Genomic DNA, 17,441 nt, shown 5'->3' with positions numbered 1-17,441 from the left:
GGTTCTTGCCCCTGCAATAACTTACAGTCCAAATAAGGCCCAAGGGCAAGGATACGTTCTGTGGCAATAAGCACAAAGAGATTCTCCATCTCCAGCCTCACTCCGTCCTAGGCCCGCGCGGCTCTTGTTTCTCAAGAGCATTTGATGAAATCAGGGTCTGTTTCTTAAGCGCTTATCTGCTGTTCTCCTCTTGAAATCATCATTCTCTTCTCCCCGTGACATCATAATTGTTTTCATAGCAACCAGCTGTAAGGTGACAAAGGGAAGATTGTGTCTTTGGATGAGGCTGAGGGGGAGAGAGGCGGCAGAGGCCAATAACCGACTGAACACAGGTGCTGAGATGACATGCAGCTACCAATAGTCTCAAGGTGATCTTCTCTGCCCCCCCCCCCCCCCCCGGCTCTGGCTGCATTGAGCCCTGCCCCCCATTATCTAGTGACATTAAGTCAGGCATTAACATGAATTAGAAACTGATCCAGAACCCCAGGAATTCAAGAGTTAACTATTCCTCCCTCCCTCCCTCAAGTCAGCCGGATTCGCCTCTTCTTCGCACAATAATTCTCCTGGCGGCAGGTCCCTGTTCTTGTGTAGAACGGATTCGTATTCTTTGCTCTTCATTTGCAGCTTTGTGCAAGGCCCATGTTCAGCAAATATAATTGCAGCAACTGGATCACAGGTCTAGAGATTTGGGAGAATCCTTTGCAAATATTTGCAAGTCTCTGCACTGAATATTTTGTGAAACCAAGAGGCTGAGCGTAATTGGCAATTTGTGCGAGGATTCCAGGCCTGGGACATACGTTGTGAGAGGTTGTGCACACCTGCTACAAAATACCTACATAAATAGACACCGCTTTCACATGCCTGGATCAATCTCTCCCCTCTGCCATAGACGCAGCCTAAGCTATGAGACGCTTGGCTGACTCCTTTCTAGGATCACATCCTTCCCATTAAAAGGTGACCACAACTAAACACCGTTCACGTGGCCAGGTCTCAGCAGTGCCCTTTGTCGTAATTGGGAGAGGCTGCCCTGTGTCTGAGGGAGAGATTGTATTTTTCTAAGGGCAAGCTATTTATTATTAATTTGTTAAACACCAACTGCTCAGAGCTGTTCAAGCCCTGAGAAAGGAGATGGCTGCAGCCTCCGGGGAGTTTGCCGCCTCAGTAGATCTGTGACGTGAGCCCACGGCACTGGTCTCCAGCCTTTTTAAGCACAAGACCACTTTTTGAATTGAAATGCACTCCAGGGTTTACTACAAACCCGAGCACCTTTGACCTGCCCCTCCCCCGAAGCCCCATCCTGCTCACCTCATGCCCCTTCCCTCCCCCATCCTCGCTCGTTTCCATCAGGCAGGGGCTTGGGGTGCAGGCTCTGGGCCAAGGGGTTCGGAGTGTGTGGGGGGCTCTGAGCTGAGTCTGGGCCGGGAGTTGGGGTGCTGGTGGGGGTTCAGGCGGGCCTCAGGGCTGGGGCAGTGGGTTGAGGTGCAGGAGGGGGTTCAGAGGTTCAGAATACAGGCTCTGGCTGTGCACCACTTACCCCAGGTGGTTCCCAGGTGGTGATGCAGTGGGGCTAAGGCAGGTTCCCCTTGCCCTGACCCTGTGCCTCTCCCAAAAGTGGCCAGCATGTCCAGCAGCAGCTCCTGGGAGGGAGGGGCAGGTGGCTCTGCATGCTGCCCTCCACCCACAGGCACCGCCCCACACCTCCCCTTCTCGGCTGGGGCCGCAGGGATCCCGGAGCTGTGGGGCCAGGGCCTGCAGGCAAGAGCAGAGTGTGGTGACTCCCTGCCCCGCCTCTCCCAGGGGCCACAGGGATGTGCCAGCTGTTTCCAGTGGCAGCGCAGAACCAGGGTTGGGGGCAATCTGCCTTAGTCCCACTGCACTGCTGGACTGTTAGCAGCTGCTGTCCCCATTTTGGCTGCAGGAGTCTCTAGGAGATTCCAGAAGACGCCGCACATGGAGGAAAAAAAATGAGAGAGAATGAATTTTATCATATGTGCCAAAATGGAGGGAATGGGCACCATTAAAAACAAAACCAGTGATACATTTAAAAAAAATCATCATAGGGATAATAACTCCAGCCACAACAAGTTAGGCGGTTTAGAACTCACTGCTCAAAGAATTACATTTAAGCATAACAGAGAAATCAAAATTATGAAATACACAGACCAGTCAGAAGTCTAAAACTACACACTTTGAAAGAAGTAAAAGTAGCAACAAGAACTCCACGGGAACGCGTTGGCTCAGGACTCGGGAGGGGAGCGTGAAGGACAGAGACACGCCCAGTGTGTGGGTGACAGAGAATCGCTTTGCCCCTTTAAAAAGCTTGGTCATGCCCTCCCACCCCTGTGGAGATGGGGCAGAGAGGGAGCAAGAGGGGGACATGCTGCTCCCCACCCTGTGCATGGAGCAGCCCTATGGGTGGGAGGGGTGGCCTCTCAGCCACCAGTCAGGAACGTCTGTCAGAGGCTCCAGGACCTAGCAGTAGATCGCCATCTCCTGGCTGAGGGCCACCGACCGACAGTGAAACAGTTCTGAGGTGGTCCGGTGGGGGTGAATGTGACTAACGGAGGAGCTTGCACACGTCACTGTGGACTAGAAAACAGCCGTTCCTGTGAGAAGCTGTGGCTGTACCCCAAAAGGGGTAACGCTCCAGGGCTGGCTGGAGTTCAAAGGGCAGCCCAGCCCCCATCTGCTTTCACATCTGGAGGGAGGACCAGCGCTGTAACTAGGTATTTTCGTGCCTGGGGCAAAATATTAATTATGCGCCCCCTTTCCTTAGGTTAGCACGTCGCACCCTTTACTTTTGCAGCTTATTGTATCTTTGTGCCCCTGATTATGATGCGCCTGGGGTGAGCGCCCCACCTGCCCTGCCCTTGTTACGGCTCTAGGGAGGACATACGGGAGGGAGAGTCTGAGATCTGTGGGCTCTTTAGTAGCTCTGCGTATGTCTACACTACAACGTTAATTCAAACTAAGCTAATTCGAACTAACGGATCCAGACTAAAAAACTAGTTCAAATTAGCGTTTTGCTAATTCGAATTAGCATGTCCACATTAAGTGGACCCTGAAGCGGGGTTAAGGATGGCCGGAAGCAGTGCCGGCAGGGCATCAGATTAGGACTTAGAGCGTGGAGCTGCTGTCTCAGGCTAGCCGAGGGCTGTGCTTAAAGGGACCCGACCCCCACCCCGGACAGACAGTTCTCAGGGGTGCGCCGCTTGCAAAGCAGTCCTGGCTTGGAGTGCCCTGAGTGCCCACACTGGGCACATCACAGCACTCGGCCATCAGACCGGTTGCACTTGCCGCAGGCTGCCATCTGAGGAGAGGGGGCAATTGGGGGACTGCAGGAGAGCTTCCACCCCCAGAAGCCCACAGAGCCAGCCCAGTCCTCCCCATCGGGGGTTCGTACCCCATTCCTCCCTCACCTCCTTCCACTTACCCCTCCCTAGCCCCTCTTCTTGATGTACAAAATAAAGATAATGTGTCTTCCAAAATGCAATCTGTCTTTATTGGACAAAACTGGGGGAGACTGGGAAAAGGAGGTGGGAGAGGGGAAGAGAGAGGCTGGGAGAGGGGAGGGCAACTAAAATGATCAGGGGTTGGGAACAGGTCCCATATGAAGAGAGGCTAAAGAGACTGGGACTTCTCAGCTTAGAAAAGAGGAGACGGAGGGGGGACAGGATAGAGGTCTCTAAAAGCAGGAGTTGGGTGGAGAGGGTGCATACAGAAAAGTTCTTCATTAGTTCCCATAAAGAAGGACTAGAGGACACCAAAGGAAAGGAATGGGTAGCGGGCTTCAAACTAGTAACAGAAAGTTGTTCTTCACAAAGCAAAAAGTCAACCTGTGGAACTCCTTGCTGCAGGAGGCTGTGAAGGCTAGAACTAGAACAGAGTTTAAAGGGAAGTGAGATAAAGTGATGGAGGTTGGGTCCATGGAGTGGTATTAGCCAGGGGGTAGGAGTGGTGTCCCTGCCCAAGGTTTGTGGAAGGCTGGAGAGGGATGGCATGAGACAAATGGCTTGGTCACTGTCTTCAGTCCATCCCCTCCAGGGTCCCTAGGGTTGGCCACTGTCGGCAGACAGGCTACTGGGCTAGATGGACCTTTGGTCTGACCCCGTACGGCCATTGTAAGCTCAGGGCTCAGGGTCGGGGGGTCTCAGTGGACCCCCTTGATTCTCTTGCACACCTGCTCCTGGGTGGCCAGGCTGGCAGCTCTCCTGCCCTAGCCGGCCACTTTCCTGTGCCTAGTGCGGAGATCATGGACAAGGTCCACGATGTCTGCACTAGCCCAGGCGGGTGCTCGCCTCTTGCGGTCCCGGGCAAGCTCCTGGGAGCCGCCAGCCTGGTCCCTGGAAGAGGGGGAGGGCTGGGGGGCATCGGGTGGGTGGCTCGATCCGTGCCAGGTGCAGGGTCTGCTGGCTGGGTGCTGGCAGGCTTGCACCTGGCACGGGCACCGTAGCCAGCCCGTGCCCCTTTAAGGGATCCTGGGCCGGGAGGGAGGGAAACGAGTTTCCCTGGTGTTGGCCAGAGTGGCCACCCGGGAAACCTGGGAAGGGCTAGCCTCCCACTAGTTCGAATTAAGGGGCTACACACCTCTTAATTCGAACTAGCTAGTTCGAACTAGGCTTAATCCTCGTAAAATGAGGTTTTCCTAGTTCGAACTAAGCGCTCCGCTAGTTCGAATTAAATTCCAACTATAGCACCTATGAAAGTTAGTTCGAACTAACGTCTGTTAGTTCGAACTAACTTTGTAGTGTAGACATACCCTCTTTTTCCAGGTATCCCAGGAAATCCTTCATCTTGAGTAGGCAACAAAAGACAGGTTTGTTCTCTGGCGAAATTCCGCGTCTTGGGTGGGAGGGTCTGTTTTACAAAGTGGGGCTGTAGGTCCCCACAGTCCTCTTCTCTCATTTTGGGTGTGAGAGGGACCTATACATGCATATAATGCGCCTCTGCAGAGCACCTCACTGGATGGGAGCTTCTGCAGTGTCTAGCCAGGCTGGGTTGGTGACTTGGGAGCAGCGGATGCACACGGCGTAGGAGGAAGCACCTAATTGGAAGAGTGTTACCTCACCCACTGAGAGACAACACCCTCCCATATGGGTTTGTATCTACCTGAGTAGAGGGCTGGAGATGGCTGGCTGCATGAGTTTACCCCAACTTTGGAACCGGCAGTGAATTTGCTCTGTCTGCCCCTTACTCTTACAGGACAGATGGTTGCAGGCTGATGCTTTCTGGATCTCCAGGCCCTCGGTCCTTGGAGTGTTAGCTAAAAGTCCACAAGCAAGCATCTCCCTATGACTCTACCACTTTGGAATTTCCCCTTCCCCCGATTTTCCCAGCCTTGGATGCCTCTATAGACAATTCTGGTGGCTTCAGAAAACTTAGGGCTCATTATTGGGTGGCCATTCTCCTTCCCAGGCAGGCAATAAACCCCTGGCTCTGAAGTATGATCCTTCTGTGTTGCCCTGATACCTCATAATTCTAGACTTTGTTGCCATTACACTGTGTTCTTCATTTGCAAATCAGGTCAGTCAGGAGGTCTGAGACCTTGTGAATGTGGTCATGTTGAGCCTTGTTATTTGTTGCTCTTCCAGAGCTGAGCTTTTTTGGTAGAATGTGAGATCTCAGGGGCCTAGTGCTATAAACGAGCAAGGTCGCTATGCTGATCCCTTGGTAACTAAGTGCGAAACTGCCATTTTCATCTCTCTGCTGCTTGTTGGGGTTAGCCAGCTCTTGGCTAATGCATTGTCGTAGTCACGGCTCTTTAGCTCCTAGGCTGCTAATCTTTGCATCTGTTTAAGACTGCCTGCACTGGTAATTTTTTAAAACGAAATGGATGCAGTTTGTGACAATGAAAGGTGCTGGGTTGATGCCAAGATAAGCTTCTAACTGTGCCATCAAGACAAGGGCAGTTCCTTCAACCATCTTGCAGATGGAAGGGCTCTGCTGAGAGGTGAGGATTCTGCTTAGAATTCATGTCTTCTTGGGGTTTGTCCATACAGTGGAGTATCATGACCTACGGGGCATTTGGGTGGGGTATTTCCGATATGCACAAATATGTTGCACATTGCATATTAATTGATTGGTGTAGATCCTGCTGGTGTGCTTTAATGTAGTGCTATTTCAAACAGTATTATGTTAAAAGACACTACAGAACCTTTAGAGCATACTAGCAAGGTCCATACAGGCCAACTCCTATGTAACACGTTAGCATGCTTTAGAAATACCCCTCCGCCTCTCACACATAATGAAGCACATTATTCTACTGCCTAGACAAGACCTTGAATTTGGCCTCTTTCTTGGTCCTGCCAGGGCTCCATTTGTGACGGTTTCTCTGGAGTCCCCGACAGCAGAGATGGGACTTGATAGTAACAAATCTGAAGAGGATTCGGTAGTGTCAGCTCCAGGCATTCAAAAACCGTGCGTTAAACCCTGCCCACCAAAACTATAAGATTGGCTTAAAAATCATGAGATTTAAAAAATAATCTGGGTGGTTCTTCTTTGCTTTCTAATTTCTGAGCCTCCGAGGTGCATTGGTTCGTGTTCTCTGGCTTTTCTGCTCAGCATGAGGGTTAGAAACTTGTCTTTATAAACACAAGCTAAACTGTCTTCTCATCGCACGAGTGCGGGAGTTGGGGGCTTTAAAAAAAGCAAATTAACAAAACGGCTCAGCACTGAAGGTTGCTCCTTTCGAGTGCCGGATGAGGGCAGTTCCTCTCTGGCTCTGCAGCTGCCAGAGCAAACAAACAAAACTTGGGCTACTTAATGTCACCAGCCAAATTCTCTGTAAATGATTTGGATGAAATGATGGAAGGAGCTTGCGGCTACAGTGCAGTTTCTGTGATGCAACTGCGTGTCCACAAGGAACCGGCTGGGACCTCCAGTTGAGTGCAGATAGGCCATCAAACAGCCACTGTGTAATGTCCTTATCGTCCCTGCCTGCCAGAGCTTGTCGACAGCATCTTTGAAGGAGGAGGTAGTTAATCTCCCTGCCCAGGGGTTGGACTGTGTTTGTTTTTAATGCCTGGGCCATTAAACCCAAAGAGGTACCTCAGGCTGCCTTTCCCAGAACACGTCTGGCAGTGTTAATGGGTTAGTGTTCTTCACAAATCCAGCCTGGCTGCTCTCCCGGCCCCTCCTAGGGCAGACAAGCAGGATGGTCACTCTGGGTGCCAACATCCTGACGTATTGCTGTGCCACAAGGATCTATTTTTTGCTTGTTCTGATTGGCTGGCTGTTTTGGCAGCTCCCCACCCCCAGCCTCTAGAGTCAGACCACAATGTCTGTGGGGAATTGAAGCTAAGAGACCACCTGGTCTAGTAAGAACATCTGTCTTGACTCCCCTCACAGACAAGTTTCTTAGCAGGACTTCAGTGAATCCCCAACTCCCTCTGCCCTCCTTGCCTCAGCGACCCACTGCCAGTCATCATGTAGCCCCTGCCTCAGGGGCACACTGCCATCTGAAATGGCCACTCAGCATCAGCCAGTGGTGTGGAGCTGCTGCCCCTCCTACATAGGGTTACCAGGTGTCCGGTATTTTCACCTCCTGTCCGGTAAAAAAAATTCAGAAAATACCAGACACCTAAGATTTCTGGTATTTTCTGATTTTTTTCCCTGGCCAGGAGGCGAAAAGGCTGGGCACTTGGCAACCCTACAAACACTCAGTGCCCAGCCCCCCAGTCCCCAACACCCCTAGCCCCCCACAAAATGGCTGCCAGCAAAAAGACCAAGGGGAAGCAATGACTCCCCTGGGTCTTAGTGCTCAACTGCTCCCCTGTTCCTATCCCTGCACTCACTCTTAAAGGGGACATGCTGTTTTATTATTTATTTATTTTTTTTGCTTAATAAGTCTTTGAGTCCTTTTTTTTGTCTTCCCCCCCTTTTTTTTCCTTCAATAGAATTTTTTCCCAGTGTGGTTTTTTTTTTTTTTTTGGAGGATGGAGGGCAGGTGTTCAGCATTTTTGTTTCAACCATCTGGCAACCCTGCTCGTACAGCCCTACTATCCTCAGGCCTTGAGAACCAGGCCTCAGCCCGGGAGTTTCTCTGGCCAGAGCTCCCCAGCCCTGCTCTGTGTCAGGAAGCCCCCAGCTTCCCTAGCAGCTAGATCCCTCCTGCTCCCCAGCTCTGAGACTTAGATTTTCTTCCCTTCCAGGAGCCTTTTTATACAGCCCTCAGCTGGGCCATAACTGGCCTCAGCCCCAGCCCTGGCTCCACAGCCTCAGCCCTGTCCCCTTCTTAGGCCAGTGTGGGGCAGATGCCCTGTCACAATCTGTTTATGGGAGCTTGCAGGCTGGGAAGAGCACAGATGCATGCCAGGGTGCCTAGAGGGGAAGGCATTCTTCTGGAAAGCAGGAGAGTGAGTGTCAGTGAGACCTGAGCTGGGGAGACAGTCACATTTGTCCAGCATCATGCTTCTAATTTCTGTCTCCTTTTCTACTTCAGCCTGCTGCGCCTGAGGGCCATGAGCTGTTCTCAGCATCTGGAGAGCCCAGAAGCTTTCTCTCTTCTTCAGGACCTCAGCCCTTGTAGAGGACCTTGCTGAGAGGAGCTCACTACTGGGAAAAGGCCTCCTGTAGCCCGTCCCAGGGTCTTGGGGCTCCCCCAAGGTAAGACTAATATTCATTCTCTTTCCTTAGCAAGCAGCCTCCTTGTTGTTCCTCATCTGAAGGCCCTTTGCTTCTTGGTTGCATTGTATCATGTCCCGTCCCTTGGCTTGTGCAGGCAAGGGTGTGATTCCTTGCACTTCAGTGACAGATGGTGGCAAGGTCTGGCATGTGCGCCTGTTGCTGCATGACATGTTGGTTGGCGTCTGCACTGTCCAAGACTTGCAGGGGGTTGTGGATGGGAGTAGGATGTGTATACATGGGTGATGTGTATATGTAGTTGAAATCTTCTACCAGCAGTACAGGAATTCCCTCTCTGCACTGCTTTTTGAAGGGATAGAGTCAGAGCTGAGGCCACATTTTAACTCACCTGCTCCATCTGTAAAGTCCAAGATACTGCTTATGTGTGTGCACCTTTTAGAGTACCCTTTGGTGGTCATAAAATGGTGCAGAATCATGGGGAGGGGGCAAGGGAACAGCCTGGCTGTGCTGACAGACCAGTGTGGTGAACCCAAACTAGAATGCTTAGGGTCCCTCCTGTGAGACACCCGAGGAGGATTTTTTGTTCTGGGGGCACTGAGATTGGTGTGTCTCGTGCTAGGTGCTGTACATAGGTAGCCCACACATAGGTAACCTAGTGGGTGTGGTTCACTGTCCCATGGAGTGGCACTTAGACCACTTACAGCAAGAAATAAGAACAAGTGAGCTCTACAGCCTAAGGGGAGAGCCAGCTGGCTGTATAGCTTGAGCTGTAGAGGTTCCTACACTGAGGTCCCAGGTTCAAATCTGCCTGGGGGTGGTTACACATACACCTAGTAAGAGAGAGCTCCTGTCTCAAAACAAGTTAGACAGATGAAAGGTGGAGGGGCAAATGGGCACAGGGGGAGAAGTGCTGAAGTGTGAAGCTTTTTAACACAGTGTCATAGCCTTGGGCTATTGTGCATAATGCAATAAGTTGAAATTGATACAGCTCCAGAAAACAGGCACAAATGAAAACCCCAGGATTAGCCCTTCCCTAACATTAGTGGTGGCACCTTTCAAACCGACACCGGTAGGGGAGGTTACTTGCCCATGATCGCCCAGCGGTGGAGTGGCAAAGGCAGAAACGCAGCTCTTCTGACTCCTGCACCAGTGCCATGTCTGCTAGGCCACGCTGCCTCCCCATAAGAAATGGGGTTGAGCAGCCTTGTGACGATGAACCAGGCCAGCCCCCTCGAATAGCTTTAAAACCAGGCATGTGAAGGTCACCGTCTGACTGTGCCCTCCTGTCCCTATGGATAAATCTCTAGAGCAGGTAATACTGCACACATTGTGTGTCTTTGATGGGCCTCGGATTCAGTCAGGATCTTAAAGGAGGAAGGCCTGCCCCCTCCCCCGGTCTCCTGCAAGCGGCCGTGGCGGCACAGAAAGGGTTTGCAATAAGCGACAGCTGGGTTGGGACAAAATGAAGTATAAGCCACTTGGACTCAAATGTTCCTGCCTCCCTCTTTGTGCTTCCAGCAGGGCAATCTCCCTCCTCATTAGATCCTAATGAGGCTGGGGGAGCTGAATTGTTGTGATTGGTTCAGCTCCACTGATGTGCTTTCCATATAATTTTCTGTAATTTGTCTCAATAAAGCCCCTGAGAGTTCCCAGAATGGGCCCAGCCTTCTTTTCCCCAGCAGAGGCCTTGAGGGGCGAGGAAGAGCTGTTCAGCCGGAGGCAGCCAGGGGGTCAGTGCAGGGGAGTAGCTGCAGAGTATCACCATGGCATTGTCCGGAGGTTAGCAGGGTTCTTCTCCGAGCACAGGGTTATATGTATGCCCCATCACGAGAGCCCAGGGTGCTCCTGTGAGCTCCTGTGTCTGTAGGGTTGCCAGATGGTTTAACAAAAACTACTGAACACCCCCCTCCGCACCCCCAAGAGGGAAAAAATTCTGTTGAGGGGGAAAAAAAAAGTGGAAAGACCAAAGTTGTTAAGCAAAAAAAAAAAAAAGTGCTGCGCTTTTAAATGGCCCTGCTCTCCTCACTCCCCAGCCCCCGCCACACGTGGTATGGGAAAATTATCCCTGCTGGGCTTCCATCTGAGGGAAACAAGAAATAGTGGACGGGGTACTGAAATAACAGACAGTCCGGGTGAAAATCAGACACCTGGCAACCCTATCTGTCTGGGAGTGACAGACAGACACACACATGCACACTTCTCCCATCTGCCCTCTGCACTGCGTAGATTTTAGAGGGGGTGCACGGACACACTTTTGGGGTGCTGATGCCTTATCATCACTAGGAAAAAGGGGTGCTCTTAACTCAGGGCGAAATCCTGCAGAAGACCGGACAGTTTACATTGCTTAGCAGGCTGCGTTGAAGACTATTCCTCCCCCGCCACCCTAACCCGTAGCAGGATGTCAACCTAAAGGGCTGACCCACAGGAAAATCGGGAGCCACACACATGTGAGAAGGACAAAAAGAAAAACAAGCCCTCCCTGACATGACTCCACATGTCCCCTACACATCAGAGCCTAGGGGGTCCAGGCTAGTAAATTTTGTGTGCTCCATTCCTGAAGTAGGGTGGCAGGGGGGCTGGAGCACCACCATGGGCTCCCTACTGTTGGGGGGGAGCCCTGAGCTTCGGGGCCTGGATTCAGGCAAGCCAAAGGCTGCATCCGGCCCTCGGGCCTTAGGTTCCCCTCCCGCTATAGCACATTGGAGCCTTCTAACTCAGCTTGCTAACTCATGTGCGTGCTGCCTCCTTCCCTAGGGTTTATCCTGAGCGAAGAGGTGCCCAGTGCATTGATAGCCGCTGCTCGGTTGGAGGGCAGGCGGTGCAGATGCACCCAGTTGCTGGGTGCTGCTGAGCAGGCTTGGTGTGATGTTGGGCTGTGTGCACTCATGCAGGGGGCGCCGGAAGGGGAGCTACTCTGGGTCCGGTGTCCTCAGGAGTCTGAGGTGGCTGCCTTCTGGCTGAGGGCACAGTCCTCCGGTGCGCCATCGCGTGCAACAGTACAAAGCAGCAGAGAATCCACCAGACGGGCTGCGCAGAAGCTCTGCCCCGGAGGAAGTGATGACACCAGCGGCAAGGCAGTGGAGAAACAGGCCCCGCGAGGCTGAGGGGGAGGAAAGCTGCAGGCAGCAGTGCCTGCGTGTGTGCCCAGGGGATCGCTAGCTTGGCGCACACCCTCGCTCCGTCTCCAGCAATGGCCTGCCCCACGTGTCCCAGCCGGGCCTTGTGTGCCTTCCTGTGGTGCCACGCGTGGGAGGATCTGCCCCGGGAAGGATGCACCTGCCCCCTCGTAGTCCGGGTGGGGGTGAAGCAGGGGGTATTACAGGCCTTCCAAAGCCTCCGGTCGCAAGGCCAACCCTGAGTCTGGGTATTCTCGTTACACATCTCCATGCCCAGCCCTGCGCAGAGGGATCCGAACGCGTTTGTGTACACAAACTGCACCTTTGATTTTCTGTGTGAAGGCAAATACCGAGTGACTGCCAGGCAGAGAGTGCGGCTTGGGGAAAGGTGCTTTGTGATCTGGGCAGTGGGAAAATGGGGGCCGGGGACTAAAATCTCTGCAAGGTACAAAGCTTCTCCCTTCCTGCTAGCCAGCGCGTACACACTAGGCACAGGATTGCTGTCCGTGTTGGGGAGGGACGCTAACCGAATGCAGTAATACTCTGCCCACGAGCCCCTTCGCCAGGTCCAGTAGCCCACGCTCCCTCGCGTTAGCTGAAGTAAGCTTTGGCTTAAGGCTTACGGTAGCGATGGGAGGTTTTCTCGCAGGCCCGGACTGTGGTGCCCTACAGGAAAAGGACAAGACGTGGGGTTGTTCTACCCTGGCACAGAGCTCGGAGGCGCCTTTGTGGACGCATGTGCTCCGAGCCCCGAGAGAAGGGGCACTCCTTGGCACCAGGCAAGCCAGGGAGGAAGCTCACAGGCTGGCTAGTTTCAGTGGAGGTGCATGGTACCTTTGTATGCGCAGCTGGGGGGGAGGAAGACAGCTCGCTTTAGGAGACGGTGCAGAGGCAGGGTTGCTATTTGCTGTGTGGCTTGTGGTGCCATGCACGGTGCTGTCCCAGCACGGAGTGAGAGACCGTCCTGGACAGGCTGGGAAGCAGAGGCCCTGTGAGGTGAAATGACTTGCCCACCTCACTCAGCAGGCCAGGCGCAGAGCTGGGACCAGCCCTCAGCTAGCCTTCCTCTCCTGCCTGTGCCCAACTCATGAGAGTCACCCGCAAGCCGGCCAGCAAGCAGCCCCCCTCTCCTGCAAAGATGGGGAGAGACTAATGAGATGGCATTTCCCCGCCGCAGCCCCTGCCAGCACTAGGCAAAAGGCAAGGCTGGAAGCAGCCTGCTGCCTTGCCACCAAAGGTACCGAGGCAATAGGGCTCCTGCCAGGGGAAGGGGGCCGGGGTTGTTCTGGAAATCCAAGTAGCAGGAAGCTTTATCCAGAGGAGCTGAGAACTGTCTCTTTTTGACCAGGCTTGGTCTCTTCCGAAATCTCCCTCCAAAGGAAAACATTAAGCCTAACAGTGCTGCTAGCATGGGCTGCCCGGTGCGAGTAAGCAGATTAAAAGGGATCCTTGCTCCAGCTGCCCTGCTGGGGGGTATCCCGGGCCTCCAAGCCAGTTCCCTGCTTAAAGGGAGCCGCTTTGGTGAACTCAGAGCATGAGAGGTCAGGCGGCTCCCAGGGGCTCTCTGCTGGGGAGAGCAGCAGAGATGGAAAGGAATTGGACGCTCCCCAGGATGACGGGAAAACAGAGGGCGGGGGCTGACGTGGGGGGGCCAGGCTCCAGGGCACAGAAGATGCTGAAGACTGATGGGGATTGTGAAGCTGCCCAGGCATGTGAAGTTTTGGGAGGGACGGGGTCTTGGCTCTGCTGCTGCTCCTCTCTCCCAGCATGACTTGCCATCAGCTGTTCTGGGCTGGTGGTGGCTGTCAGGGGGTAGATGGTAGGGGCTCGTCAGTGCTTTCCCCAGCAAACCCAGCTTGCATGCCCAGACGGGGGAGATGACACCACCCCAGGCCTGGTCTGCCTGAGGGAGATTGGCAGCTGTCGAGAGTGGGGGTGATCTAAGCATCCCCCTGAGCCTGGCGTTTCCCAGCGTTGTCTGTCTGCAGACGGCCGGGAGGATCTCCACTTTTCCAGGCTTGGCCCTCCCCAGCCACCACCACCACCACCTCCTCTTCCCCCGTCTCTGCAGCAGCACTGCTTTTCCAACTATCGTCTGGCTCTTCTGCATTGCACCTTCCGGCCAACTGACTTCTAAATTAAACCCTCCGCTAACTCACTGAGCCCCGTGCAGGTCACTTCCTGGGCGTGTGATTTATAGACCTGCTTTTAACATTTATTAACTGCTAAATCACAGTGCCCGCTCAACTGGAATCCTTCCCATTAGCTGCCCTGAATGGCAGCTGGATGCCAGCCTCCTCCCGGAGTTCAAGGTGGCCTCTTCCTCAGGGGGTGTCTGTCCAGCCGGGCGCCGGTTGCTCTGAGGTGGACTGGGCTGAGGGAGGGGAAGGTAAAAAGGCGGGATAAGGATGTGGGGGGAGGGAAGAAAACTTCAGATAAATGACAGAGAAAGGAAAAGATTTAATGAGGCAAGATCTGACAAAGGGACTGGAGAGAGCCAGGAAGGGAAAAGGACCCATCTGGGGAGGTGGCTTATCATGCACCTTGATCATTGTCCTGTCGGTGAGGTATTGTGCCTTCCTCAGGGACTGCAGGTGAGGGACCGAGCCCCAGAGTTTGGGGCTGGGTCAAAATGTCCCCCAAAGGGGTGTCTGCATCTGGGCTTTTGGTGCGAGCCCATCTCTACACATACAGGAGTGGGGACGAGATGTCCCCGAGCCTGAGGGCAAAGCAGGGTTCAGCTCCATCAGCGTCCCTGTGACTGGGAGCCTATAATGGCCAGACCAGCGCTGCCTTACCGTGTGTGTGTGTGTGTGTGTGTGTGTGTGTGTGTGTGTGAGACTAGCACTGCCTTACCGTGTGTGTGTGTGTGACTAACGCTGCCTTACCGTGCGCGTGTGTGTAACTAACGCTGCCTTACTCTGTGTGTGTGTGTGTGTGTGTGTGTGTGACTAGCACTGCCTTACCGTGTGTGTGTGTGTGTGTGTGAGACTAGCACTGCCTTACCGTGTGTGTGTGTGACTAACGCTGCCTTACCGTGTGTGTGTGTAACTAACGCTGCCTTACTCTGTGTGTGTGTGTGTGTGCGTGTGAGACTAGCACTGCCTTACCGTGTGTGTGTGTGTGACTAACGCTGCCTTACCGTGTGTGTGTGTAACTAACGCTGCCTTACTCTGTGTGTGTGTGTGTGTGCGTGTGAGACTAGCACTGCCTTACCGTGTGTGTGTGTGTGACTAACGCTGCCTTACCGTGTGTGTGTGACTAACGCTGCCTTACTCTGTGTGTGTGTGTGTGTGTGAGACTAGCACTGCCTTACCGTGTGTGTGTGTGTGTGTGACTAACGCTGCCTTACCAAGTGTGTGTGTGTGTGTGTGACTAACGCTGCCTTACCGTGTGTGTGTGTGTGTGACTAACGCTGCCTTACCGTGTGTGTGTGTGTGTGTGACTAACGCTGCCTCACTGTGTGTGTGTGTGTGTATGACGCTGCCTTACTCTGTGTGTGTATGTATGAGACTAGCACTGCCTTACCGTGTGTGTGTGTGTGACGCTGCCTTACTGTGTATGTGTGAGAGACTAGCACTGCCTTACCGTGTGTGTGTGTGACGCTGCCTTACTGTGTGTGTGTGAGAGACTAGCACTGCCTTACCGTGTGTGTGTGTGTGTGTGTGTGTGTGACTAACGCTGCCTTACCGTGTGTGTGTGTGTGTGTGTGTGTGACTGTGACTAACGCTGCCTTACCGTATGTGTGTGTGTGTGTGCGAGACTAGCGCTGCCTTACCGTATGTGTGTGTGTGTGTGTGTGTGAGACTAGCGCTGCCTTACTGTGTGTGTGTGTGTGAATACACTAGAGACTGTGTGTCGCTCTGAGTAACGGGGACCAGATAAATGCCTCAGATAAATGGATGGGAGTTTGGGCAAGTGGAAGAGCCTTCAGGCTGCTGAGGGGTGGGGAAGTAATCCTAATTAGAGGCAAAAAGCTGGTATGTGAGACCCCAGAATTAGGAGCAACTTTGATTTATTTCTGGCTTTTGTCCTTTTTTGTGTGCACGCACTTGGCACTTTCATTCGCTAGGACTCGGTTGCAGTTTTCGCTGCACAATCAGGGCTAATGAGCACTCCCAGGAAATAAATTGCCTCTTAAACATAGCTTCACAGTGCAAAATAAACAGCTCCCGATCGCTGGCGCTGCCTCCTCCTCAGCGATCTCTGTCTCGCCTCCACTCACCCGTGCAGGAGGCTGCGATCAGAGCCCGGCTCGGCAGCATTGCAGGCCGTGCAGAAGCAGCTGCCACCGGACTCTGACACAGACTCTATCCAGAATGGTGTAACGCCCCTGCTGCTCCGCCTGCTGGGGTGTCAGAGAGGCCCTCTGTCGCCTGGGGAGGGGCTACCTAGAGCCGGCTGCAAATCAAAGCAGCGTTTCATCCCCGTGGCTAGAGGAGTCGTTATGTGGTGCGTACACAGGTGGTGGGTGGGGTCAGCTGTCCCATGGGTATTCCCTGACTTGGCCCATGTGTCTGATCTCCTACGCATGCCCATCCTGGCTGGGGTGAGTGTCTGAGGGGGGCTGGGCCATGTGGAGTGGTGAGTCTGGAGGTCAAGGGGCACCGATTAGCAATGCATTCTCAAACGAAGGCTGAAGTAGTCCAACTCCTCTTAAAATCAGGAATAAGGGATCTTCCGGAAAAGGCTTTATTTTCCGAAAGATCCCGTCTAGACTGGCGCTTTTCTCCGGCAAAGTCCCGAGCCGGAAAAAAGCGGCAGCCATGTTCATGCAAATGCCGCGGGGGATATTTAAATCCTCTGCGGCATTTGCAATTCCGACTTGTCTCATTAGCATCCCTTTTCCGGAAAAGGGTGCCAGTATAGACACAGCCTTGGGGTTTGAACCTGGGGCCTTTGAAAGTGGAGCTAAAGGACAGTAGCAAACTCACCAGCTTGCGGTATGAACCACCAGTAGAGGGCAGCAGATGCTCTTTGCTCTCCTAGGATTGGGGTGGGTTCGGTCACTTGAGCTAATCGGAGCACCCCTCCATGCCCGTCTAGACACAATTTGGCCTGTTGCAATGGTAACAGCTGTTGTTACTTAGGCGGGTGTTAAGAGAGGTTCCAGTGCATCTGGAACTCACAAGATTTGGGGCTATCCCGGTCATCAAGGCAGAATCCTGGTGGATCTGAAATCCATACTCCCCCCAGTTCCTCAGGGGCAGGAGGCATCTGCTGCCCCTGGCTTTGAAGGTGATTTTGGTAACACAGTGGCTGTCACAACCACCTTTGAATTCCCCAGTGGGGATGAAGCTTTACATTGGAAACCCAGCCTGCACATATTAGACCCTGGCATTGTCCTTAGGGACTAGAGCTCTCAAATTAAACTGTGGCTGTCACTGTTGCCCTACGTGCAACCGAAAGAGAATTTCTCTACTAGCAAAGCCGGCATCTCTCAGCCATTGGTTCTGATGTACCCCTGATTTGCTGAGGTCTTTTATCTTCAGTCTCTTTTGCTCAAAACCCAAAGCAGAGCATAGAAACTTGCTTGCAAAGGGTTTTTTTTCTCTATTTCAGAGGCTGATAATAAATCCATATGCAAACACTAACGTGCGCAGGATTGCAGCACAAAAGCCAGCTAGCGTGCACAGACCGCAGCGGGAGCATGTCTGGAGCATCTGCGTCCCAAAGACACTGTAGTGACCTGGCCAGTAGGAAATGGTGGTACAGGACAGTGTGAAACCCCTTTCATATTAG

General features: G+C 53.2%; 1 protein-coding gene across 1 annotated transcript in view; it reads left to right on the top strand.

Annotated features, from left to right (window-relative positions):
- The first annotated feature begins 251 nt into the window (after positions 1–251).
- The window catches only part of LINGO1 (leucine rich repeat and Ig domain containing 1), a 478,102-nt gene continuing 460,912 nt past the window's right edge, over positions 252–17,441 (top strand). The window contains exons 1-2 of the mRNA XM_006126248.4: positions 252–368; positions 8,441–8,604. The gene's annotated coding sequence lies outside the window, so the exon portion shown is untranslated. The remainder of the gene's footprint in view (positions 369–8,440; positions 8,605–17,441) is intronic.

The sequence above is a fragment of the Pelodiscus sinensis genome, chromosome 14, assembly GCF_049634645.1.
Source record: "Pelodiscus sinensis isolate JC-2024 chromosome 14, ASM4963464v1, whole genome shotgun sequence".
Taxonomy (NCBI): domain Eukaryota; kingdom Metazoa; phylum Chordata; order Testudines; family Trionychidae; genus Pelodiscus; species Pelodiscus sinensis.
Note: the sequence above shows the minus strand (reverse complement) of the source record. Positions and strands in the feature narration are given on the sequence as shown.